The following is a 25,680-nucleotide window of genomic DNA, read 5'->3' on the forward strand; positions in this document are numbered from 1 at the left end:
CATCTGCATTAACCATCTGAGGGGCCTGTGGTCGGTCTGAACACGGAAGTGAGTCCCAAACAGGTAGGGCCTCAGCTTCTTCAGGGCCCAGACCACAGCGAATGCTTCCCTTTCAATAGCGCTCCACCTCTGTTCCCTGGGAAGTAGCCTTCTACTAATGAAAGCTACGGGTTGGTCCCCGCCCTCGTCGTCCATCTGTGAGAGTACTGCTCCCACGCCTTGCTCTGAAGCGTCTGTCTGCACTACGAACTCACTCGAAAAGTCAGGCGCCTTAAGCACCGGTGCTGTGCACATTGCAGTTTTCAGGGCATCAAAAGCAGTTTGACAGGCCTCGGTCCAATTCACTTTCCTGGGCTGATTCCTAGAGGTTAGTTCCGTTAAGGGGGCAACAATGGTGCCGTATCCCTTGATGAACCGTCTGTAATACCCGGTGAGTCCTAGAAAGGCTCTCACCTCTGTCTGCGTCTTGGGGGGTTCCCAAGCCAGAATGGTATCGATCTTCGCCTGTAGGGGCGCCACCTGGCCGCTCCCCACCTGGTGTCCCAAATACACCACTGATCCCTGCCCTATCTGGCACTTACTAGCCTTGATAGTGAGGCCTGCCTTCTGCAGCGCCCTCAACACTTCACAGAGGTGTTGCAAGTGTTCCTCCCAAGTGGAGCTGAACACAGCAATGTCATCCAGGTATGCGGCGCTGAATTGCTCCAGCCCGGTCAGTACCCGGTTGACCAGTCTCTGGAAGGTGGCAGGGGCATTTTTCAATCCAAAGGGCATGACTCGAAACTGGAAGTGCCCCTCTGGCGTTGAAAATGCCGACCTCTCCTTTGCCCCGTCAGTTAAGGCAATCTGCCAGTACCCCGAAGTCAAATCGAAGGTGCTGAGGTACCGGGCAGCTCCTAACCGATCCACGAGCTCATCAGCTCTGGGGATGGGGTGCGCGTCAGTCTTGGTGACCGCATTGAGCCCGCGGTAGTCCACGCAAAACCGAAGTTCTGGCGGGCTACCGGGTGTAGCAGATTTCTTGGGAACGAGGACCACTGGGCTAGCCCAGGGACTGCTAGAGGGCTCAATTACCCCTAACGCCAACATCTTGGAAACTTCTTCCTTTATGCTGGCCCTGACCTTGTCAGCTACTCTGTAAAACTTCTGTTTCACAGGCAGGCTATCTCCAGTGTCCACATCATGGACGCACCAATTGGTGACACCTGGTGTCAGGGAGAACAGGGAGGCAAACTGACCCAACACCTGGCGACAGTCTCTCTGCTGCTCTGGGGTCAGTGTGGGCGAGAGGACCACGCCATCTACTGACCCGTCTTGCTCCTTGGTTGCCAGGAGGTCAGGGAGAGGATCACTATCCTCCTCCCCACCGTCATCTGTAGCCATGAGCATCGTCACTTCAGACCTCTCGAAGTGGGGTTTGAGGCGGTTTACATGCAAGACTCTAAGGGGCTGCCTAGGAGTCTTCATGTTGATCAGGTAGGTCACCTCACTCTTGCGCTCTACCACCTCATATGGCCCAGTCCACTTGTCACGGAGCGCACAAGGCTCCACCGGCGCCATTACCCACACTTTCTGCCCGGGATGAAATTCTACCAGAGTGGTATTCTGGTCGTACCATCTTTTCATCTCCTCCTGGCTGGCTTCTAGGTTCTCCTGAGCGAGCTTCCTGAAGCGCTGCGTTTGGTTGCGGATGGCCAGCACATAGCTGAACACATCCTGGGGGGTCTTCCCACGGGATTTCTCCCACCCCTCCTTCACCAGTGTGAGAGGTCCTCTAACAGGGTGGCCATACAGCAGTTCAAAGGGGCTGAACCCTAAGGACTTCTGAGGCACCTCCCTGTAGGCAAACAACAGGCATGGTAACAAGACGTCCCACTTCCGTCTCATGGGCTCCGCTAGACCCATAATCATACCTTTCAGGGTGCGGTTGAATCTTTCAACCAACCCATTTCCTTGAGGGTGGTAAGGAGTGGTGAACTTATATGTTACTCCACACTCCTCCCACAGAGACTTCATATACCTAGAGATGAAGTGGGTACCCCGGTCGGAGACCACCTCTCGAGGGAACCCCACACGGGAAAAGATCCCCATCAATGCACGGCCCACCACGGGTGCTGTGATTGTCCTGAGAGGGACTGCTTCCGGGTACCGAGTGGCGTGATCCACCAAGACCAGGATAAACCTGTTGCCTAAGGCGGTCTTGGGATCCAGGGGCCCTACGATATCAATGCCCACCCGCTCGAAAGGGGTGCTCACTACAGGAAACGGCTGGAGGGGCGCCACGCACTTCCCTCCGCTCTTACCACTGGCTTGACAGGTTTGGCATGACTTACAAAAGGTACCGACGTGCTTCTTCATCTGAGGCCAGTAGAAGTGGGTGACAAGCCTGTGATAGGTCTTGTCTTGCCCCAGATGTCCTGCGAGAGGCACGTCGTGAGCCAGACCCAGTAAGAAGTTCCTGAAGCGCTCGGGTACCACCAGCACACGGGCTGCACCGGGCTCAGCGAACTTAGGCTCACTATACAGTAAGTCATCTTCCCAGTAAATCAAATGTTCCTTGGACCCTAGGCCCGCTGCCTGGTCTGCAGCCTGCTGCCGCACACCAATGAGAGAAGGGCACTCCTTCTGAGCCTGGCAGAATTCCTCCCTGGAGGGGCCACCCTCTTGCTGCCAATGGGTCAGCTCAGGCAACTCCCCCAGTTCGGCCACCTGCTCCCCTGTAGGTTCCAGGGCATCCCCCTCAGGTTCTGCTTCCTCCTGGACCGTGGGAACAGTGGGGGCTGGTTTCCCGCGCCCTCTGCCCCTTCCTCTCCTGGCAGGTTCCTGGGCCCTTGTTCCAGGCTCCAGTTCTACTAATCCACCCTTACTGGTTGTCATGGCACGTGTGGATACACAGATCCACGCTGGCAGTCCTAACATTTCCAAGTGAGTTCTGCGCTCTACGTCCTTCCATGGAGAACTCTCCAGGTCGTTACCCAACAGACAATCTACCGGCAAGGCATCACTGACACAGACTTCCAAGGTACCAGAGACTCCCCCCCATGTAAAGGGAACACGCGCCATCTTGCAGAGGCGAACTGAAGTGTCAGCTGCCACTACTGGGCGGAGCACATTGGGAATTACTTGCTCTTCAGACACCCACTGACACCTGACAGATGTCACACTAGCCCCGGTGTCTCTCAGAGCCTCTACCTCCCTCCCATTGATGGTCACCTTTTGCCCGTATTTCTTAGTGTTAGCGGGTATCAAGGCATCCCGGACCATCTCTTGGTCTCCTAACGAGACAAGGGTCATCATAGCTAATCCCTCTTCCCCACTGGAAATCAAATCCCCTCCCAAAGCTACACTAGCTAACCCTGGGACTGGAGCAGCAGCTGGTGCTGGGGGTTTGTTGGGACATTTAGGGGCGATGTGCCCCACTTCCCTACAAGCATAGCAAGTAGGCGGTGGTCTGTTGCCCTTAGGGGGCCAGGACCTCTTCGGCTTGGGGGCCTGGGACTCCTTCTCCTGGGAACTGTTTTGGGGCCCTTTAGAGAACTCCTTACTGTTACCCTTGTCCTCCCCACCTTTCTGCTGGGGACCCTGTCCACCCTTGGCTGGCATACTTACCACCCCTTTGTTGACCCTGGTGCTAGTCCAGCGGTCGGCCTCTTTAGCAAGCTCACTGGGATCAGTCAACTTGCTGTCTAAAAGATGCTGGCGCAGCTCTGGAACACATAGACTACTCAAGTGCTCCCAACTAATCAAGTGGCACAACCCCACATAATCAGTAACTTTGCTGCCCTTTATCCAACCTTCCAGTGCACGCGTGTACATACTCACACACTCCACCCACGTACTTGAATCAAGTTTCTTGAAGTTCCTAAACTTCTGTCGGTACTGTTCTGGTGTAAGCCCATACCTGAGGCATAAGGCCTCCTTCATCGTGGGGTAGGTTAAGGTCCCTGCTGTTTCTAAGGGTGCTAAAACATCCCTCCCAGAGGCCTCAAAATGCTTCCACAATCCTGCTCCCCAACTTTTCTCAGGCACTTCATTCATCTTCAAGGCAAGCTCATAGGATCTAAACCACGCATAGATATCCTCACCCCTCTGATAATTCTGCACCAGATCTTTCGGTATGTATACTTTACCCGCCTGTACTGGTTGTGCGCTGCCACCATTCGGACTGGACGCCACCTGTTTGGCTTTAATGTCCAGCTCCCTCATGCTCAACTCATGAGCCAACTGGAGTTTCTTCTCTTCCAAAGCAAGAGCGTTCCTCCTCTCCTCCGCCTCTTTCTCACTGTCAAGGCGCAGTTTCCTTTCTTCCGCTTGAGCTTTGAGCTTAAAAAGTTCAATCTCGTGGGCTCTAACCCTCTGGTTTTCCTCCAGCTCCTCTGGAGAGAGGCTCCTACTGGAATGGGCGCTGCCAGCCCTCGACGCTGGCCTATTCACTGGTAGATCATCGGATCCAAATCCGTGCTCCGGTGTGCCATCCCCATCAGTAGTTTCCTCCGTTGCGCCATTCTTGGCCTCCCACCAGGCCCTTAGAGCTGTCTGTAGCTCCGTCTTGTTGGCGCTGCCCTTCGCTGGGCATCCAAGCTGCTTGCAGAATTGCTTTAGTTGCTCCTTCTTATACTCGAGCAACTTTTTCACCTCGAATTGCAACTCCGGCTCTTCGCCTACTCCGTTCAGAGACATGATGCTTCGTCGATCCTCCAAGAATAGTCTTCGCTAAAACTTTGTGCGATGCAACTGCTTACTAGATTAGTGATGTACGAAGAATCACTGCAGGTCAAGTGCAAATACTGGTTCTAATCCGCACCGCTGACCACCAATGTTAGATCTGGGGGTCTCTAGTTGGCAGAGGTATTCACCTTAGACCAAATAGGGACCCTTGCTTCTAGTCAGGGTACAGGGACACACACGGTAGATAACCCCTGCTCACCCTCTAGGTAGCTTGGCTCGAGCAGACAGGCTTATCCCCAAGGCAATGTGTAAGGTATTTGCACGTAGACACCACAATGATCCCCCCTCCGCACACCACAAACTTAGACCACACAGGTGAGTTATATCAAAAATAATATATCTTTATCTAGTTTCCGCAGTTGAAATCAAGCATCACAGGTTTACACAACAATTGCTTTCTTAGTTGGTCGGGATCGTCAGACGATAGTCTCTAGTCTCTTGAGTGATTCGATACTCACGGAGAATGAATCACTTTGTAGGCCCTCGATGTTTTAGGGAGCTACGTTGCTCCGGCGGTGTCACTGCGCTCGTTGCATGAGCGCTCCTCGGGCTGTTCGATGCAAGGATTCCACAACTCCCTCGACGAGCCCCCAGTGACGATGTCGACGTCACCGGAGTCAGCCACTCACTGCGCGGCTTCGTAGAGCAGGGAAATACGACTCTCGGTCTGCTTCAGGCCTCCGGGTCGCGGCAAGGCACGTGCCGATGAGCACGTCGATCTTCTTGATGCGGCAACCGGTGTCAGGCCCGGCTCGGTGCGGTACTCTCCAGCAAGACAGAGAGCAGCCAGCCCACCTCACAGGCAGATGTTGAGAAGCTTGGTAGAACAGTCCACGGTCCCTGCGGCACACAGCAGCGCAGGTGGGACACAGCGGAGTCTTGAGTTCTTGGCAACCTTTCTATCCCTGGGTTGCGAAACAGGAGGCCAGCTCTTCTCAGGCCCTTGGAGATTCAGTTGAAGACACAGCACACAGCAAAGTCTTGTTTGGTCAAGTGGATAGGGTCAGCACACAGCAGGACCCCTTCTCCTTAGCTTCAGTTGTACGCCAGAACAGGTCAGCCTTTCGAGCACACAGCACGGCAATCTTCCTTTAGTTCTTCAGCGGTCCGTCTGTCAGCAGAAGTTCCTCTCGATGGTCGAATCTAAAAATCTGTTGTCAGGGGTCTTGTACTTATACCCCTAGAAGTCTTTGAAGTCTTTGTGCAAGTGGGTCCTGAGCCCGGTCTGATCCAGTTCTGGGTGTTGCTGGAGCACTTTGTTTTCCTGGCTCCTACATTCTTTTCAGAGCGAGGGGCAAGGTCGTCAGCCGCCCAGCAGGTGGTGGAGCCAGCAGAGTGGCAGGCAGGCACAGCCCTATTCAATCCCAGGTGCTATCTCCTCCCTCCACTCTCCTTGCGATCGTCGCTATTCAGCAGAGGGCTGACTCAGCCAACCTCCCGGGGGATCCCCAACCCCTGTCACTCTCGAACCAGACAGTCAATCCACAAGCGCGCCCAGGCACACAGAAGGGTCAGACAAGAGAACAGCGACTCTCTAAAAAGTACTGTTCTCCAACTCAGGATTTAAAAACAATCTCTCCTAAAAGATGTGTTATTAAATGCTGAGCTCAGGGATATCAAACACTCATGTCTTATCTTGTTCGTATGAGAAGATAGGCGGATAGCCATTGGCACCCGCCTCCCTCATGTTAGCCTATGGAACAAGATAACCTTGCAGTAGTGAACACACAAAATGACCGGTGTTCACTACCAGAACATGTTACCTGCACTAGTACATGCTCTACCTTCTCCATACACTGCACCCTGCCCAGGGGGGTACCTTGGGCCTTCCATAGGGATGACTGACGTGTATGAAAAGGGAAGGGTTAGGCCCGGCCAGTGTGGACACTGGCCAGGGGGACATGGCAGTCCGGGGACTGCAGGCAGGCCTGCGGCGGCAGGCCTGAGACACTGTTTTAGGGCTACACAGGTGGGTGGCGTAATCAGCGCTGCAGACCCACTAGTAGCATCTGTCATCACCAGCCCTGGCACACACAGTGCCCTTTACTAGGGACTTCATGGTGATACAGATATGCCAATCAGGTATATCCAATCAATACGATATTTTACACAGGGAGCACTTACACTCTGGCACTGATTAGCAGTGGCAGAGTGTCCAAAGCATCTAAACCAGCAAAACGGAATCCAGCCCAGCATCGAAAATCCAGGTAGCAGAGGCAAAAGATAGGGGAAAAACCCACGCCAAGGATGTCAGGTCTAACACCTGTCTTGATAATATGCCCCTCAGTTCCTCCGCGACACTCCCAGTGCCAGGCCTTTCCTACTGATCGCTTCTAGCTATTTGACGAATTGGCATCCATTTTTGAAAATTATGCCTAGTTATTTAAACTATGCTGCAGTCTGGATTACTGTATTCTCCAGATACCAGCCTGGTGTTTTTTTCTGCCCCAGTTGATGGGCATTGTTTCTATCTTCTCAAGGTTTACTTCCAGGAAATTCTCCACTGCGTATGCCTGCATTGTGTTATGGAGATGTTGCAGGCCTACCTGTGTGTGGCTGCCCAGGACCACGTCATCTGCATACAGAATGCTGGAAAGTGCCATATATCCCAGCTTGGGAGCGTTTGAATTGCAGGAGTTGAGTGTCTTTGTCAGGTCCATGTAAAGGTTGAAGAGTGTGGGGGCGAGTACACACCCTTGTTTGAGCCCTTTGGTATTTGGAATTTGCCTGGAGAGCTGTGTGCCCTCACCCAACAACACCAGCACCCAGGTATCTGTTTGAAGTAGGATTAGCATATCCAGCAGAGACAGCAGGATGTTCCAGTTGGCCAGTTTCCTCCAAAGCATGACCCGGTCAATGTTGTTAAATACTGCCCTAAAGTCTATGAAACAGAGATTGAAAGGTTGCTTAGAGGACCTTGCCATATCTGCCAGCATTGCCATGGCTATGATGTTGGTTGTTGTATCTGTGACTTTAGAGACTCTGGTTTGGTTGAATGGAATGATTCCATTTGCCTTTGCCCAGACTTGGAGTTTCTCTAGCAGAGTGCCTGCAAAGTATTTTGCCTCATTGTCAATCAGGGTGATCAGGCGATCATTTTTTGGTGAGGTTTTTAAATTACAATTCTGTAGACACCAAACTCGATATTCCCACTCCATTCCAATTGGGAGTTAGCACGTATTAAATGTAATAAGGCAACCCAATGTTATTATGGGAGAAGTAGTCCTTGCAGTAGTGAGAAACAAATGTAAGAGCAGGATATGTAAATCTGAAAAGTACATGTCCAATTTCTTTAATACACTGCACCCTGCCCCATGGGCCGTTTAGGGTTTACCCTAGGGTTGACCTATGTGAATGATTTAGGCCTGGCAAAAGATTTACTTTTAATAGAAATTGATAGTAGTGCATTGTATTCTAGACGCTTATCTTAAGAACCTTTTTGAAGGATGCTTAAAAGTCCTGAAACAAACGTAGTGTGCACACGGTGGAAAGGGCTCCACTGTAGCCCAATACTGTACAAAGTGAAAAGAAACCTAGAAAGAATTTCCTAGACATTGTGTGCACTACTGTGCCCTAAGGCTGCCACGTTATCCAAATGAAATACTACTACACAAATATTTCTCTCAAGATCATGCACAATAGAATTATGCTGAATGAAATTATAACAATGAAACAATTCAGTTGATTGTAGAAAAGGAATGTGTTTGACAAATGTTGTTTGTACATTTGTGTTAGTCAACATGAAAGTTCAATGCTTCTCTTTTGGTGGTCCATTTTAAAAACCCAATGCAACCCCAATCTGGCCATCTCATTGGGGCGTTTTCCACTTAACTGGAAAATAGCTGTGGTTAAGCCTCTACTAAAGAAAACCAACCCAGACCATTTAGAACCTAAAGATTATTGGCCCATCTCGCTCCTATCAGTCCCTAGTGAAATTCAGGGGAACAATCTAACAACCCAAACTAAGCACCTACCTGCAGCAACGTCTCTTGCTTGATGGCTCCCACTATGGGTTCAGGACATACCCAAGTAGATGCTGGGCATATCTCTCTGCTAATACTTTTGGACCTGTCTGTGGCCTTTGATACCATCTCCCCAATAAGGATGATTAACCACCTTCAAGAAATTGGGATATCAGGGTCTGCTCTGGAGCTTCTGTCCTCATTTCTCACAGATAGGTCACAAAAAGTAAAGATGGACCAATTTTATTCTGACTCCATTTCCACCTTCTGTGGAGTTCCACAAGGCTCCTCATTGAGTCCTACTTTATTTAACATTTATGTCTCTCCGCTGGCCAAAGAAATAAGATCATTAGGGCTTGAGGTACTGTCTTATGCTGATGACATGCAAATAATAGTGTCCATCACTAACAGCATTGAAGCATCTACAGTAAATTTTAGAAAGCTGCATGCGGGCCGTGGCCGAATGGATGGTAAACAACTATTTACGACTCAATGGAGACAAAACAGAAGTCCTGGTCTTTAGCAGCCAACAATGTATATGGTCACACACCTGGTGGCCTGAAATGCTGGGACCATGCCCCTGCCCTGCTGTATCAGCAAAGAAGCTGGGTGTTGCAGTAGACAGTTCACTCTCTTTTGACCCCCAGGTCAGTAGAACTGCTTCAATCTTCTTCGGGGTTATCAGGATCTTGAGGACATTTGTTCCAAGTCTTTCTCTCTCTTCTCGAAAGCAGGCAGCTGTTACCCTGATCCCGTCCAGCTTGGATTATTGCAATGCTCTCTACCTGGATATTAACAAGGGATCCATTCATGAACTGCAACTTGTACAGAATGCAGCAGCAAAACTCGCGATGGATCTTCCTAATTTCCACTCGGTCTCCGCAGCAATACGCAAATTACATTGGCTTCCTCTAGAAAAGATAATTCTGTTTAAGGCCCTATGCATTGTTCACAGGCAGTGGCAGTGCGTCCATTAAGGGCACTGGGGCATTGCCCCACAAGCCGCCTGCACCTGCAGCTCCCTCGGAGTCTCTGAACTTAAGTAAACTCTCAGTTTACTTAAGTTCAGAGACGCCGAGGGAGAACTGACAATGCATGTCATGTCAGTCAGTCAGCATGACGTCAGACAGCCCACCCCCTTTAGAGTCTGAAGGGGGTGGGCGGTCCGGCGTCTTGTTGACTGACGGGCATTGTCAGACCAGGGGCAGGCAGCAGCACAAGTGCGCATGACCTGTGAAGGTCGGTGAATTTTTCCACCGTGCCCAGTCATGCGCACTAGTGTCTGCTCATGCTTGCGCATGCCCATTAGGAGAGCGAGGGTTGAGGAAAGGCTCAAACCTCGGTCTCCTAATGGGCAGGCGGGCGGTGAGCAACCCTGCTCTAAGTCAATCCTGGTGCTGCTGTGGCAACGCCAGGATTGTCTGAGAGGGGTTGCCACTTGCCAGCAGGGATGATGCGGCTGTTCCTGTAGTAGCCAATGGACTCGAGGCGGCGCGGACCTGGTCAGGTAGGATGGATTTTTATTTTATTGTAAAACTCAATGGGTCGGCAAACCTTTATTCGGCTGAATTCAGGACCCTTGGGTTGACGCATATTGTGCTCTGTCAGGGAAGCAAAACTTCACGTTTCATTTTTCTTTTCTAAGCAATGTCTATATTGTGTTTTCTGTTGTGTGGGAGAGGCCAAGGGTCACGACGTTCCCTTCCACAGACTTTTGTCTACTCCCTGAGAAAACAGTGTTATTTATATCCTGGTATTAATGCAAACAAGAGAACAAAAAAACAACATTCATACACCGGCGCTGCTCTACTGAGCACGAAAGCTCAAAACAGATGCGCTCACGTTTTACAATCGCATTTGCCACTAACATTTAGCTTGTGATGAAAACAACAGCAGCAGGCTCAAATTATGGAAATGTAAAGCAAAATGAGTGCACATTCAAGTTTTACACAGCGCTCAATACTACGTGCTTTCCCAGAGTAGCTAAAGAAACAGCACTTTTGGTGAGAATGTAGGCTGACCGACGACGTCCCCGCAGGGGACCCTCATAAGAGGGCGGCCTCTTTAGTGCCACAGGATGACACGCTAGACAGCCTAGTGTCTGGAGACCCCTTTGGGGTCCCGCTCGTCACTTCCGGCCGATGTGGGGCAAGGGGAGAGGTATAAGTTCCTCGCCCGCCCACCTGGCGGCCTCTTTGTCCCTCACCCTGACACCATGCTGGTCTGGCGTCGGGGGGTTTGACGGCTGCATCTGCGTGTATCATTCGTCATATGGTGCGGATGCATTGCGGTGGCCGGCCTCTTTGGTTCTCGAGGTGAGTGCATGGGGGTTGCTGCTGGTGAGCGGGCCCCACCCTCACCGCTGTAAGCAGTGCCGGGTTGTGTCGGTCGTGTCACGCTCGAGATACCTGTGTCTTTGGTTGTGGTGTGTTTGGGCCTGTGTGGCTGGTGATCTGCTAGTTCAAACTCCCCCCTTCGCTTGGAGGCAGCTACTCGGCCTGGTTGGAAATCGGGGCAGAAACTCTGCAGCAGAGCAGAGCCCTCGTGTTTAGTGTGTTGTGAGTTTCTGGGTAGGCCTCAAACGGGCTTGGAAGTTGGGCCCGCTCAGTACAGAAAAGGGCCGGCCACAAAATTGTTTTAAGTGCGGTTGCGGTGGGGTTTTCGGGTTACACTGCCACCGATTCATGGCAGTCGCAGAGATGCAGGGTTAGTGGCCTGCTTGCGATCCATGACTCAGTGGGAGGTCGGACTACTCTCCTTTGTTGGAAAGGGGTGTCCAGTGATTAAGGTTTCGTAGGTCAAATAGGGTTTGTACACGTAAATGATGGGTAACTGTACGGCTTGTGGTGAGTGGGTCTCCAGTCCAAGGGTGGCTTTTAAGTCTTCATTTTGTGCCAATTGGGTTAGTGAAACATTTTACAGAGGTTTCTGTAAAAGTGAAGGGGGCCAGGAAAGGGGTTCGGGGTAGTGGCAGTCCTCCCCTGGAGCCCAGTAGCGTGGCGGCATTCTTCGCCCCGGGTTTACATCTTGGCCTGGGAAGGGCTCATATATCGGTTGTCCTCCTCATCCGACATGCAGTTGAGAGTGAGGGGTGGCGGCCTTACGCAGGCCCGGTTGATCTTGGGTTCCCCGCAGTGAGAGGGTGGCCCACCGGGTGGCTGCTGAGCCGTGGTAGCTAACCTTAATATGAGGTGGGGCTTGCCAGTTTTGCCAAAGGGTGCCTTGGAGCAGTACTAAGGGGGGTGCGGTGGCTTTCCCCACGGCACAGCCGTGTTTGTGGCTCGCTGGGCGGTTGCTTCTTTGTGTGGCTTCGACTTAACGGGTGGGGGAGCCAGGCTGCGCGACCAGTGGTGACGGAAGCTTCGATCCCCGGGCCCCCAGAGCGGGCAAGACGTTGCACCGTCGGACCCCCACGTGTGTTGCGGAACGAGGGAGGCTGCGGGTTTTGTTCGGCGCCATTTTCACACCTCCCAGGATAGCGTGTGGGGCCTGGCTCACAGAGCTGACCGTCTCAGGGCATAGCGAGCTGGAGCTCGCTTGCACCCGGCTTGTCCTTGATTCCTGACTTCTGACCGGGGCCGAAGCAGGTTGCGGTGCTCGGAGGAGCACACGCCCTAGTGCCAGGAGGTTGCTTGCGTGAACTTGTTCAGGTCCGGGAGGAGCTGCTTTTAGGTCGGACGACATCACCAAAGAGGCATTGGAGGTGACGGGGAGTCACGGTGCAGGGGCATTGTTGCTGCCTTGGAGTGGGGGCAGTGATGTAGTCATATGCGGGTACACTTTCATTGTCAAGTGCGGGAACCCTTGCAGGGCTGTCCTCCCCTGTTTGCCATTGAATATGCACGGGAAAATCTGTTTTAGGTGTCTGCCGGTCCAGACCCCGGCCGTGGTATGAGGGGGTTAGGTTGCAGTCCCGGCACCAGCTCAGCTAATATTCCTTCCCCCCTAAACAAGAAGGGCCCAATCCATGCTAGACATCGTACACTTATTGCCTCCGGCTGGGCTTGGGTAGTTGTGCTTTCGTTTTCATGCAATGCTACACACGTTTTATGTGGCAGCGGTCCAGTGTGGTAAATTGAGTTCATCAACTTCACCATACAAGGAGTGGGGATTTTCTAAGCTTGTGGCCACCTTCAAGGCTGTTACCCGGGTCCCGGTTGTTATTACAGATCTTGCCCGACCTCAGTATTCCGGTATTGAGGCATTTTCAAAGTTTTTCATCGAAGCCATAATAATGGCTTAATTGCGGTTACAACTACCCTCCATTGACAAGGTCTACAGCTCTGGATGGCTATAGGTGGAATTTTACGTGTTATATAGCTGCAGGCACTGACGGAGGAAGCAGAAGAAGGCAGCGCACTATGCCAAGCAAAGAAACTGAGTAGCTGATGGCGCTTAGTGTATGTTCACCAATTTCCATCTGCACTGTATCAGCACCTTGAGACCCTCACGGGCCAATCCTGATTGATTGTCAGGAATGTAATGACGGCGGGTCGTGTAGTGTGAGGAGAGGGCAAAGGCCGCGTACCCAATGAGAGATCGCAGTGGAATTCGGCAGTGGCTGAAGGCATAGAGTACAGCGGCACCACTGTGATCTGAGGCGTGGAGAGGCGCACTGACTGCCCGTGTCATTCTCCAGACACGAGCTGATCTCGGTGGCAGTTGATAACGAACAGCACAGCAGCACCCATGTGTCTTCATATTTAAGGAGCCAAGGAGCCCATAGCTTTACTCCTGGGAGTATTTACTTAGAAGCGTTCAGGGTGTCAGTAAGCACCTCTTTCCCCTTGGGCGGTAGTTTTGAGTAACTGATCTCAAACAGAGCAGCTGCCCCCCAGCAGTCGGGCACAATTTTCAGTTATTGAGACTTAAGTTGTCTCGTCAGGTGAAGGAAAAAAAAAACGCGTCTTTGGTATGGGTGCGTTGAAACCTCAAAGGCATAGTGGTGAATCGTTGGAGCCTGGGGTCAGTTGAGCCTCTCCCGAATTTTACAGTACTTAGGTGGGGCATGTTGTGCACCACCTGCCATGGTACCTTCTTCCCTATATGAGCTAGTGTACAAGGCACCGTAACATTATGCTGGTGAAATAAACTGGCATTTTCACCTCCTGTAATATTTCTTAATTGTCCGTTGTGGGTACAAGTCACCTGCCTTCCTTAACATCCAAACTGTTCTCGTTCAGGCTATATAATGATTTCGATTCTGGGTGGACTTTTGTCCCGGTTTTAAGCGGGATTTATGAGGGGCACTTTTGTCAAATGTTGTGCATCCACACATTTCTCTCTCCCTTACACACAGCGCGCAAAAGACAAGTTACTCAATTGTTTTAAGGGGTACCCAGTGGGGCTGCCTGGGGACATGTGTGAAGTACAAAAGTTATTGAGAGGTGTCCAGTGTTGAGGACACTCCAGCATAATACAGGACTGACCTGCCTTCCTCTGACTTCATCACACTAGATGGAGGATAGGTAGGGAATAATTGTCCTCCTTTGTACTTGCCTCATAGGTTTTATTTCACTTTATGCATGGAATTAATTTTAATAAAAGTAAGTGCCTGGGCACTCGAAAGTAACAACTCCAGCTGCTGCCCGATACATTAATTTAGCCTCGGGGGCCTGGACTAGACTGATTCGCCACACTGGCTCAAGTGTTAGGGTGTAGGTGATGTTTCAGGGGGTTTGGCTGCACAGCTGGAGCAGTGTGCGGTGCAGCCTGGATTGGGCTCCTGCCGTGGGCCCGGGCATCTTGTGGGTCACGTGTCAGGGTTGGTAGTTGGTTGTCATTTTCCCGGCAGCTCGCTGGTACTTTAGCTGCGTTGGGGATACATAAGGATAAGTTCCCTGTTTTGCCGCAGCAGCAGAGCTCTCGGCCTTGTGCCTGCCCCAGTTTTGTGTTCCTATGGTAATTTACCATCATCCCCCTGGTACATCTTACCGCCTGGTAATGCTCAGCAGTTCTTGGAGAGACAACTATTGTACTATGCAGACCGGTGATGTTTCTGTTAGTTGCTTATTATAAATATTAGACACAAGGGTCATGTCTCTTCACCCTAATCAGTTAAACATCCATGGGCAGGGCCATAGAATTGATGGACATAGGACAGAAGTGCCAGAGACTACAACCTCGGTCGCCTGTCCCTTAATTAGATGCAGTGTGATGTACAAACATGACTATTGCATTCATTAATCTTCAGATCATTTTGTTGATATACAATTGGGAATTGAATAATGCAGAGGGAGGGTAGCAAACATATATTCTACCCTGCCACAAATATTCACAGTGATGGACAACTTCATATGCGACCAGGCTTGATATTTACAGCCTCTTGTTCATACCACACTGAAAAGGTTGCCCCTGAACATTAATAAAGTGCTGCAATGGGCTACTACTGCTATATTCAGCAGCTAGTTTACCTGGCTATTTTGGACCGGGTGGTTTCTAGTGCGCGGCTAGGAACAACACAAACAGCCTGGGAATTTTATTCATACGGTCCCTACATAACCCCAGCTCAGTTTGCTCCATCGCATGGACAACATTAAGAATTCTTTAGAATTTTACACCAAATAGGTCAATAGGTGATGGGGGTTGGTCAACTTGTGGGGTTGTCCAAATTCCAGAGATCCTCACTCAGAACTGACAGATTTAACTTTGCCCACATTAACTTAAGTTGTATCACAACATCACCATTTTCTTAGACTCAGGGCCACTGGCATTATGGGGAGGCAGCAGCAAGTTGCACAAACCTTGGGGCCTGCAGTAGCCTCTTATATACCTCCTCCATTCTGGCCCACATTTAGTCCATTCAGCTCTGACTCCACTGTTGCTCTGGCTGATACAACAAAGCCTTTTATTTGTTTAATCAGTTGGATGCATGGCATCTAGTATTGGGACGATTGCCGAACCTAACGTGCTCCTCACAAATCCAGGTTCAGCATCATAGGATTAGTGGAGAAATCCCAGCAGATGGTATTTTGTTGACCACAAAGGCAGAATTGGTCGATATGTCGCCTATGCCATTGAATCGGATGACATCTGCATAGCAACAGGTGGATAGCGCATTGGGTGCTTGTGGCACATTTGATAATGGTGCAGGATAAGTATGGTTTTACTCTAGGAAACGGGGATCTTATGCCCAGGTTCTGCCTTTCTTTGCCGTTGGGAGATCTATGGGCCTGCATTAGCCACACATACCTCCTCCAGTCTGACCCACACTAAGACCATTCAGCTCTGGCTCCACTTTGGGTCTGGCTGATATATTAAAGCCTCTAACTTGTTTAATCTCATTGGACACATGTGGGCACGTTAATGGCCATGTAGGTTGTGTCCTGACAGGAGGGCCTACGATTGGTTCGGCTGGTTTTACTTGAAGGGTCCGGATGTGGTCAGGCAAAAACAACAGTCTAAAACACAATAACAGGGGTTCACACGCAGTGGAGGGTCCTTGGCTAGGTGCACTTGTAATCTTTTACCTTGGTATTTATTTAGTGGTTATTCAGGTACTAAGGTGGGGGATACCTTTTGCAGTATTTACATGCCTGGAAGTACGTAGTGAGGAAGTAATAGTGCCCCCAGTTGCGCAACATGTATATACATTTGTATAGGGTGCTTGTTAAAAGCTTCATTGGGTCCAACGACTGCCAGGCAAATGGGGACGACTTGTACAAGAGATAAACATGAGTAGTTAATCAACACGGTTTGTTAGAAGGTATGTTGCCTAAGCAGAACTCAAACTGGCATTAAACGCATGATGGAGACAATTAGTGACATGCCTAAAGAGGTAAATCCTGTGTTAAAGGGATGGTATGCCAAGGGAGATAGCTTACATATTTCACGGAATCCCCTCAATCCAACATGCCTAAAGTAATCAAGGAATGCCCGAGTGATCGGTTGGACCTGTTGTTGGTGTTATTAAACACACCTAGTAATGCGAAGTAGTGACATTTGAACTCATATCAATGGTACTTCCAGGACACATCTCCTTCAATACACACACCACCTGTCACGATCTCGCCCGTTTCCTCGCTCCCGACGAACGGAAGCGAGGATGTCCACAGTACGAGACTCCTCCCCCCTACCGGCTCCAAGCGGAGTAGCGATCTAGTGGTTGAGATCGACTCTGCCACTGTCATTGGCCGGCTCGCACTTCCGGCGGATTGCGTACTTAACTCCCACAGATGCCCACACCAGTGCTTCGGATTCCTTCCACGGAGCTTCGCCGGATACGCAGGAGCGTAGCGAAGGCTCTAACCGCAACCAGACCCTCCATCTGGACCGCGCATGGGCGCCCATAGCTGCTGCTCTACGAGACTCGTGTAGAGTCTTCCTTGCCTTTGTGTTACCCTCGCAGCGCAGGAGCGCTGTCATCCCTGGTTCTCCGCGACTCGTGCGACGGCACGGAGTCGTACTCTCCTGGCCCCTCAGCGCAAGTACGCTTTTCACCCTTGGCCATAACCGCGACTCGTGCGACGGCACGAAGTCGCGCTCTCTTTGCCCCTCCTTCACAAAGCGCAGGAGCGCTTCCACCCGTGATCACCCACGACTCGTGCGACGGCACGGAGTCGTACTCACCTTGCCCCCCTGTCACTGCGCAGGAGCGCTTCACCGCAGACCTTTCCACGATTCCCGCAACCACGGTGGCCTTGTGAACCAGCGCGGGAGCGTATGCTTCTGTCTCACTGAAGCCTTCTCTCGCTTCAAACGCTGGAGTACTTGACACCTTGCCTCATCTTCCCTGCGCAGGAGCGCCACCTTTCAGGTAACAATTGCAGAGAGCGATAGCGCGGGTGCTAGTGACTGTGTACCAGTGCTTGTGTCTCTTCCCCTTCCCTGGCACCGCGCTTACCCCTATCCTCTCTATCATCATTAGGTGGGATCCGCGCCAGACCCAAGACCCCGAAAAAACCATGGGAGGTGCCCCCTCACGACACATCACCCTCACCTGCTTCTTGGCAGCCTTCCCCAGTTCCCTATCCGGCCTGGTTAGTGTACTTGGTTCTTCCAGGAGGAAAAGGGTCCAGGAGGGGGTTGTCCTTGTCATCTCTGTGGGATCTCTCCACAACAGTAAGGTAAGAATTGTGGGGACCGGACAGAATCCGAAGCCCACGTATATATATCCCACCCGGGTAACATGGACAACCCCGACATTACCTTGCAGGACATAGCAGCCATGTTAGTTAGCATCCAAACCGAGAATCGTAGTCTGCGACACGACATAACCACCCTACAAGGGCAAATAGGGGCGGGAAACATAGGACCCTGGGGTCCCTCTACCACACGCCCCCGGCAAGAAGGAATACTAAGGCCTCCTACATTCAACCCGGGAGGCCCCCCGCCATCTCTCTCGACTGCTTCTACACCCATTCAGGTTATAGCTCAACCCACCGCCCAGCTGGCCGCACCAGAACTCTTCTATGGGGATAGCGCGAAATATAGTATAGTCCTTAACCATTGCCATCTGCACTTCATGGCCAGAGCATCGGCCTTTCCTGATGACGCCTCCAAGGTCGCATTTGTCCTCTCGTATTTGGGAGGCGACGCCGCGCAGTGGTCCATTCCATTGGTAGAGAACGACGAACCTCTCCTATACAACTTTCCAGTTTTTAAGGAAACCATGCGTCGTATGTTTGCCCGCCATACATTCGTGCAAGCAGCAGACAATGAATTACTCAATCTAAAACAAGGCAACACTGACCTACTACACTACATTACCACCTTCAACCGTCTGGTGGTGGAAGCCCGTTGGCCAGATTCAAAACAAGTGTCAGTGTTCTATAGGGGCCTACGTGAGGAGTTAAAGGACCACATTTCGCAAATGACCGACCCACCAGAAGAGATAGGCCCGTTCATAGACATGGTAGTAAAACAGAATAATCGCCTACAAGAGCGGAAAACAGAAAAAACCAAAGGAGGAGAGGTCAGAGTCCCGGTGTATAGAGACATACCAAATACCCGTGACAATCCTGAGCCTATGCAGATCGGGGGTATCCGTGCTCCCTTGACAAAAGAAGAAAAGGAAAAAAGACGGAAACAGAATCTATGCCTCTATTGCGGCAAAAGTGGCCATTTCGTGCGGGAGTGTCCTGCAAAACCCCGCCAACCCAGAGAGAGGACTTCGGCAGTTCTCCCGATTACCCGAGGAGACGGGTTGGGAAACGGGACATCCCAGTAGTGAACGGAGTCTGTCTACTGGGACTGTTGGCAGAGGAAAAACAGACCCCAACCCTTTGTGCCAACCACCATCACATGGGCTTGCCGGTTGTCTTGCACTCATCGATAGGCCCATCATGGCACGTCGTAGCCTTGATTGACTCGGGAGCAACCGGAAACTTCATCGATGCCCAGTACATGACGGGCCTGGGCATGCAAAAACGAACCAAAAGCAGGCCCGAAACGGTGAAAGCAGTGGACGGTACGGACTTGACTTCAGGACTAATCCGATACCAAACCGAGGATCTGATAATGGTGCTGGAAAATCAGCACACAGAGAAGATCGCCTTTGACATCATAGATGCTCCTCAATTTCGGCTCATATTGGGTCTTCCCTGGCTGATCCAGCACAATCCCCTGATCCATTGGGCAACTGGCAAAACCGTTTTGGACTCGGTCCATTGTATGCGCTGGTGCTACCCCCCGGAGAAGAAAGCCATATCGAGAGAGGTCCAGGCTTGTACTCTACCATGGGATGGAATGGGAATAATCACACACCAGGCAGTACCCAAGGAATACCAAGACCTGGCTCCCGTATTTGACGAACAAGGCGCTAACACCCTACCTCCACATCGTTACTTCGACTGCCGCATTTATTTAATACCGGGGTCCACGCTTCCCTGCAGCCGTGTTTACTCCCTCACGGAGAAGGAAAATGAGCACCTTCGCGCCTATCTCGATCAGTACCTACAGAATGGGTTTATCCGCCACTCCAAATCTCCCGTCTCTTCCCCTCTCTTCTTCGTGGCGAAGAAAGAAGGCGATCTACGCACGTGTATTGACTTTCGGGCGATGAATGCCATAACCATTAAGAACAGGTATCCCTTACCGTTAATACCCGACCTGCTGGATCAAGTGAAAGATGCGGCCATCTATACTAAGCTGGATCTACGAGGGGCCTACCATCTGGTCAGAGTCCGTGAAGGGGATGAGTGGAAAACCGCCTTCCGAACACGGTATGGATTGTTCGAGTATCGGGTCATGCCCTTCGGACTCTGCAACACCCCAGCCGCCTTTCAATACTTCATTGATGAGGTGCTAAGAGAATTCATCGACAAATGCTGCATCGTGTATATCGATGATATACTGATTTACTCTGCAGACATGAAGGAGCACCTTCAACATGTACGGGCAATACTCCAGCAACTACAGCAACATGGGCTATATGTGAAACTAGAAAAGAGCGTATTCCACACCACAACCGTGGAATTCCTGGGACACATCCTCACACCAGAAGGCGTACAAATGGATTCCAGAAAAGTTGACGCCATATTACAGTGGCCATCCCCGAGCTCCGTGAAACAAGTCCAAAGATTCCTTGGATTCGCAAACTACTATAGACGTTTTATTGCAGGCTTTTCCCGGATTGTTACCCCCATTACTTGTTTGTTGCGAAAAGGGACACGTTTCCAATGGAACGCCGGAGCGGAACGGGCCTTCCAGGACCTAAAGAACAGGTTCACATCAGCTCCGATACTGAAGCATCCTGATCCCAACCGCCCCTTTATAGGGGAGGCTGATGCCTCACAGAACGCCGTAGGGGGCGTCTTATCACAAAAAGACACCAAAACCAATCTACTCCACCCAATAGCCTACTATTCCAGGAAACTACAACCAGCTGAATGCAACTATTCCATCGGAGATAGGGAGCTCTTGGCCATAAAAACCGCGTTTGAAGAATGGCGACACTACCTGAAAGACGCTAAACACACGGTAACAATATTCACCGACCATAGAAACCTACGGTTCCTTCGATCAGCCAGAGCCTTAACGGCGAGACAACTACGATGGACGCTATTCTTCAATGAATACGATTTCCAGATCACCTACCGTCCCGGGAGGGAGAATGCCAAGGCGGACGCCTTGTCCAGACTAGAGGAAACCGATGACCAGGCACCCACCACAGACCCAGTACCTGTCATTCCCAGCCGATGCTTCCAGGGGACGGTGACCTCATCCTCCTTCTTATCCCAGCTGCACCATGATTTACAACAAAAAAAGTCCAAAAGACTGGATCGGAAACATCCAAGACCTTACAGAACAAGAGGGATTCCTGATGAAAGAGGGACGGTATTATTTACCTCTACCTACCCCCCAACAACAAGCTCTGGTTCAATGCCATGATCACCCCCTCTCCGGTCATCCTGGATACCAGAAGACCAAAGACCTGCTGCAACAACAATACTGGTGGCCTACCCTGAACCAGGACGCACAGGCCTATGTAGATCGCTGCACCATCTGCACACAAGGAAAGACGACCTCACAACCCATAGTAGGACTATTGCGTCCCATTCCTGTTCCTCCCTGCCCGTGGCACACGGTCTCGATGGACTTCGTAGTGGAACTTCCTAAAACCACTATGGGATACACGACGATCCTCACTATCGTGGACCACCTAACGAAAATGGCACATTTCGTACCACTACAACACCTACCTTCAGCTGCGGAATTGGCAACCATTTTTATGCAGAACGTGATACGTCTACATGGAATCCCTTCAGTACTGATAACAGACCGTGGAACTCAGTTCGTGTCCAGGTTCTGGACGGAAATCTGCGCTCTTTTGCACATGGAAACCCGTTTGTCATCCTCCTATCATCCCCAAACGGATGGACAGGCAGAGCGAACAAATCGTAGCATGGAGCAATACCTCCGTTGCTTGTTGCTTTCCTTTGACTCAGAATGGTCCAACGTGTTGTGGATGGTGGAATACGCATATAACAATAACAAACACTCAGCCATCGGGGTGTCTCCGTTCTATTGTCTCCAAGGGTACCATCCCAGAACGACCCCCTGGGAAGAAGCACAAACCTGTGGGATTCCTACCATACAGGAGCATCATGCCTTCCTCCGTACCCTTTGGCAACAAGCCCGATTTGAGTTAGCCAAAGCCAAAGAAACGTACAAACAACATGCTGATAAACACAGACAACTCGAACCCTCATACGTAGCGGGGGATAGGGTATGGGTGTCCATCAAGAACCTTAACACACGGGGGCCTAAGAAGCTATTACCCCGTTACGTAGGTCCCTATCCCATAACACGGGTTATCAACCCGGTGGCCATGAGGCTATCACTGCCTTCTCACATGAAAGTCCATCCTGTCTTTCATGTCTCTCTCTTACGTCCTGCCCATCCTGACTGCTTGATAGCGGAGCCCCCTCCTCCGGTTCCTGTGGACGACCACGTGGAATACGAGGTGCGGGCCATCCTTGACTCCCGTAGAACTAAGGGGAAACTCTATTACCTGGTGGACTGGAAGGGATATGGTCCTGAGGAACGCTCCTGGGAGCCCCTTTCGCATGTCCGTAACGCACCTGCATTAGTGCGTGCCTTCCATGCTCGGCAACCCCTTAAACCTCGTCCTGTTATCCCTCTTTGAGAAACGGGTAGGGCTATTTTAGGGGTGGGTGCTGTCACGATCTCGCCCGTTTCCTCGCTCCCGACGAACGGAAGCGAGGATGTCCACAGTACGAGACTCCTCCCCCCTACCGGCTCCAAGCGGAGTAGCGGTCTAGTGGTTGAGATCGACTCTGCCACTGTCATTGGCCGGCTCGCACTTCCGGCGGATTGCGTACTTAACTCCCACAGACGCCCACACCAGCGCTTCGGATTCTATCCACGGAGCTTCGCCGGATACGCAGGAGCGTAGCGAAGGCTCTAACCGCAACCAGACCCTCCGTCTGGACCGCGCATGGGCGCCCACAGCTGCTGCTCTACGAGACTCGTGTAGAGTCTTCCTTGCCTTTGTGTTACCCTCGCAGCGCAGGAGCGCTGTCATCCCTGGTTCTCAGCGACTCGTGCGACGGCACGGAGTCGTACTCTCCTGGCCCCTCAGCGCAAGTACGCTTTTCACCCTTGGCCATAACCGCGACTCGTGCGACGGCATGAAGTCGCGCTCTCCTTGCCCCTCCTTCACAAAGCGCAGGAGCGCTTCCACCCGTGATCACCCACGACTCGTGCGACGGCACGGAGTCGTACTCACCTTGCCCCCCTGTCACTGCGCAGGAGCGCTTCACCGCAGACCTTTCCACGATTCCCGCAACCACGGTGGCCTTGTGAACCAGCGCGGGAGCGTATGCTTCTGTCTCACTGAAGCCTTCTCTCGCTTCAAACGCTGGAGTACTTGACACCTTGCCTCATCTTCCCTGCGCAGGAGCGCCACCTTTCAGGTAACAATTGCAGAGAGCGATAGCGCGGGTGCTAGTGACTGTGTACCAGTGCTTGTGTCTCTTCTCCTTCCCTGGCCCCGCGCTTACCCCTATCCTCTCTATCATCATTAGGTGGGATCCGCGCCAGACCCAAGACCCCGAAAAAACCACGGGAGGTGCCCCCTCACGACACATCACCCTCACCTGCTTCTTGGCAGCCTCCCCCAGTTCCCTATCCGGCCTGGTTAGTGTACTTGGTTCTTCCAGGAGGAAAAGGGTCCAGGAGGGGTTTGTCCTTGTCATCTCTGTGGGATCTCTCCACAACAGTAAGGTAAGAATTGTGGGGACCGGACACCACCAGACAGGGCTGCTCTTCCCTGGAGCAAAGGGAAGCTAAACACCATATACAGCATAACGCCAATGTTAGGAAACAAGAAAGATGGTGATGGAGTGGGGAGCGATGAATCTTGGTCTGCTAGCACAGGCAGGCGATTTCCGCAGGGGCTGAGATAAGCTTGCTGCCAGGCAGTGGTCTTGTCCAACTAATGTGATAATGTTAAGGGTTGCAAGCATGCACCAAGAGATGGATCCTCGAGACCATCCAGAACAGACAAAAACACTCGCCCTATAGCCAGGGAGCCAGATATTTGCGGAGTGTCAGCTAACTAGGGGGTTGCGGTGCAATAAGCTGAGGGGAACATGGGGTCAAAGCACAATTTGGCTAAAATGACTGAAGAAGGATTGTTTTGGCGTTCCCACAGCTCAAGAAAGGACAAATATTTGTTCATGTTGTTCCCCTGCTTACACGGCAGGTACACGATGACACCCGTGCTTAATGTCTCATATCCCATGACATCACCAAGGGGGGGGAATGGCCATTGACATGCCTTGCCAGGACAGGAATAGCCACTCACACTAACTGGAGCCTCTAGGGAGGATAAATGTTGGCAACACGGACTGGGGTGTGTTGGGCCCAAAACCCCTCACTAAAGCTGCGGGCGCATCAGGCTGTCAGGTGTCTTTGAGAGACGGGCAAGGGCATAAAAGCGTTGTAGTGCGTTACACAGCATTTTCAGGGATGCAGAAGGGTCCCAGCGGATCCACCGAAGGGACTACAGCGAAACATGACACAGAACCTTGTAGTCCGACACCATTACTGGTGTAAGTATCAAGGGTCACAGGTGGATAGCAGGAACTGGTCATCTGTGACATGTTGAAGGTTCAGCAAGCAGCGTGAGCTGAGTAAGTGGTCAGTCCACGTAAGGGTGCAGTGTCTAATAACGAGCACCAGACACATATTCCCTCAAACCTGTTTTGACACCATTACTATGTTCGCCAGGGAGCAATCCAAAAGAACTGTAAAATTATCTGTTCAATGAGGCAAAGTAAAGCACCCTAGAAGAAGACCATGAAGACAACAATGTGCAAATCAGCAACCAGTTGGGGACAGGTGAACTTTTGTGTTCTGAAATCACCCCCAGCTCTCGTGGCATGGAGCTCGGTTGGGGGAGGCGATGGAGCCTGCGCGCAGGAGGGTCATGCTATGCGTAAAATTCACTGAGCAGAGGGGATTTGGCTTCCTTAGACATGGGTTGCTACACGCCAAATTCACAGGGTGCTTTGAGGACCATGGGGTACATCTGTCCAGTATAAGCATGGACCTGTTCTTGCTGGATAGGGGAGAGGCCCTAGAAATAGCAGGATGTAAGTAAGAATGCCGGACTTGGTGGGGGGCCCTGGCTGCGACGGTCGCCACACCCAGGGCTGTGGCTGAGTTACAGGGCGATCCTGAGGTGGAAAGGTTCAGGGGTACCCTCTTCAGAAGCACAAAGGGTGCTGAGGCCTAATATCCCCAGGAAGTCTTTGCGGTGGACCCTGAGGTACGACGGTGCCCCGTCTATCCTACGGGCGGTTGGAAACCTGTACAACCGGGGGTCGCTTGAACACTCTGCCCCTTATGGGGCGGGGCGTGAGTAATGAGGTGGACCGACGGTTCACCGGAAGTGGAAAGGGCTATCCCCTCACCACAATCGCTAAGCACCGATTGGCTAAGGCCACGATGCAAGTTGGCCCATCAGGTGGTAGGCCGCGAGGGGCGGCTTGCCTTTGGATCGCCTGTAAGATAACCCACCATGTTGGCATATTTGGTATGCTAATAAACCTGCAGCAATTTTTGCCACCAAAAAGTTGTCTTGTCTGATTATTTATGTTACCTGTATGTTGCTGCATGAGGGCCGGTGAGTGTTGCCGATTTTGGCACTAAGTCGTTTGCTCAGAAACAAACAATATTATTCACGTTAATCTGTGTGGAACAGAGCTGGCCATAGCCCGGCATCAAGCGAATTTACCACAGAATCAGAACAAGTAAAACAGATGGATGGGCACGCACATTTTCACTGAACAACACCCCTTTACATCCCAGTTACTCTAAGCAAAGACTGAGAAGCAGGGTTTCCATTTGTTTTCAATTTCCACAAATTTTTCATTTTTATCTCTGAAATTCAAGGTGTTTTACCCCACTTCAAGTGAGGCCACAATGGTCACTTGGACATAAACGACAGGTTATGAAACCGAGAGACTTCCCAGAAGGTCACGGGCCCACTGAAGGCCGCCGTGCTGGGACAGAGACATCC

Source organism: Triturus cristatus, chromosome 2_2 (assembly GCF_964204655.1).
Source record: "Triturus cristatus chromosome 2_2, aTriCri1.1, whole genome shotgun sequence".
Classification (NCBI taxonomy): domain Eukaryota; kingdom Metazoa; phylum Chordata; class Amphibia; order Caudata; family Salamandridae; genus Triturus; species Triturus cristatus.